The 2,500-nt window shown below is 38.5% G+C and overlaps 1 protein-coding gene across 1 annotated transcript in view; it reads right to left on the bottom strand.

The window, feature by feature from the left end:
* The window catches only part of LOC147472145 (uncharacterized), a 221,367-nt gene that overhangs the window by 179,788 nt on the left and 39,079 nt on the right, over positions 1–2,500 (bottom strand). The gene's annotated exons all lie outside the window — the stretch shown is intronic.

Raw genomic sequence — 2,500 nt, 5'->3', positions numbered from 1 at the left:
TGACGGGAAAGTCACACAACCTGTTAAAAGCAACGAGTTTGTGTGTCAAGGGGCTTTAACCTCTCCAGACTTGTCCATGTGTGTGCCGGAGAGGTCGTGTCCTTTTTCCCAAGATTGTGTGTGTCGAGGAGGTTGTTAGCCTCGGAGGGTCGGCCAAGTGTGTGTTATGGAGAAGTGTTTATTTATCAAGAGCTCCGTTGACGTCCATCTTCTTTTTCTTTCTGAGGTGTTTTCCTCGGTCTGAGGGGCTGTGGAGGGGGTCCTGACGCATACTCATGACTTCAGTGTTCAAGCTGTCAAGTGTACACATAGATGTATAGATACACACACATACACACACAGACACACACCTACACATACACGCACGCACACGCACGCACACGCACACACACATACCCCCCCCCACACACACACACACTCACACACACACTCACACACACAAACACACAAACACACATACACACACACATACACACACATACACACACAGACACACACAAACATTTCATATAATTACCCACGCACAAAATCATTGGCTCCTATTACCACGAATCATATCCAAGCAACAAATGAGAACTATATATATAAATATAAATATAAATAAATATATATATATATATATATATATATATATATATATATATATATATATATATATGTATATATATATATATAATCCTATTCTATACCATACAACAAAGAAAGTAGCTTAGCCGGGATTACTTGCGGTTACTTGATCGTCTTTCCTTCCATAAAAAACGCAGCTAATCTCTATCTGAAGGAGCGAAAAAAGTGATTCTATCCATTGGAGAAATGAACGGTATTATCAATACTTTACCTGCTGTATTATTTAAGGCGTAATCAGTGATATGGCTTGACTGTGAATTTTGAAAATGAGACGGAAAATATACCTTAATAGAGGGCTGTTGAAGTTCTTTCAGTTATCATTTATTTTTCTGTTTGTACTTTAACATTTCTTTGCCCATTATATCAGTTAATTGTTGAATGGTCCCTTTGTTGATCAACTCTGCCCCGTTAGGTTAATGATAAATTTATTTTCTTCTTCATTTCGAGTGTCTCTTAAGAGCTATGATTAATCCCCTTTCGAAGTCTCAAAACAAACAAAAAAATCATAATTAGAGAAGGATTTATCATATATCATTATATGAATACATTCTTTCTAGTTGAAAGTCCGGGAGAAAAATACATTCTTCGGCCTTTTTGTCTGTGCGGCGTCCATTACCCGAATTGTATTTGTGATTTTTTCAGTGCCTGTGAAAAAAAGTTAGAACGTGAATTAGAATTAGGCTGAATGTAGAACCTCTCAAACGGGCTTGCAATAAGCGATAGTTGATTATGTGTACACGTTTTCCAGTGGCGCTTTGGCGTGTGTTTGCCCTTTTTATGGCTTTTTATGCTTTTGTATTTTTTGTCCTGCAATTGCTCTGTTGCTGAAGGGATATTGACCGTTAACGGGTGAATTGCCTGATTATTCTGTAGCGCAGGGAACTCTTTTGAACTAGTCTGCTACATTGCGTGCTGCGGGGGATGCTACACAGCTGTCTGCTTGTACATGGCGGCTATGCTTTCTCTGAAATCAGCTGTATCATCCGGCGTCCCATGATTTCTACTAACAATATTTTCAATAAGTTTGTATGTGTGTGAAAGGGGGGAGCGCGGGCGTGGATGTGGACGTGGGCATGTGTGCGTGTACGTGTGTTCGTGTTTGTATATTTGTGTATGTTTGCACGGTAGATAGGGAAATAGCAATCATGCGGGCTGGAGCCCCTGCAGCTAAATGGAGCCCGTTCAATAGATAGAATGAGGCGTCACAAGAAAAGTAAACCCTTCCAGAACAAAAAGTGGCCCAACTTCCAAGTCTCCGAAATAAATTTTGTAAAAAAAAAAAAAAAAAAAAAAAAAAAAAAGAGAACAGACATCGTCTCTGCAGAACAGAACAAAGCCATAGACACCACATAATCTAAAGAACTTGAACATTATGATATTCAAAGTGTGTGCTTCATTTTTTTATGTCATCATAACATAACAGAAGAAAGATAATGTGCCTAAATGAACACAAAAGACAAAGCAGATAGACTGGAACTAGCAGTCGAAGAGATGCAGAAGACTTTAAAGGCTATGCAACTGGAGTGGGATGGAGAATGGCCTCTCGATTAATACTAGCATACTTAGTTTGATCAAGAAAGAAATGTGTGCCGAAGTCGTCATAAGGATAAGCCAGATTTGCGGAACAGATGCTTCGCCGGGCCTACAATGGAGTTATGAAAAAATCATTTTTTAAACAACAAGGAGAACAAAAAAGAACTGTCTGTTTTCTATCATATATATACAATTTACAATTTACAAGATATGACTTTATAATTGAATCAAGAATTGTTCCTGGAAACCTTTGTAAGTGATCCATGATAAGCCGGATGCCTTATCATGGATCACTTACAACGAGTCATCAATTACATGAACTTCACTATTCCTTCCGAAA

The sequence above is a fragment of the Penaeus japonicus genome, unplaced genomic scaffold, assembly GCF_977035675.1.
Source record: "Penaeus japonicus unplaced genomic scaffold, GWHDUDI00000001_assembly GWHDUDI00000003, whole genome shotgun sequence".
Lineage (NCBI taxonomy): Eukaryota > Metazoa > Arthropoda > Malacostraca > Decapoda > Penaeidae > Penaeus > Penaeus japonicus.
This window is presented reverse-complemented; position numbering and strand designations above follow the sequence as displayed.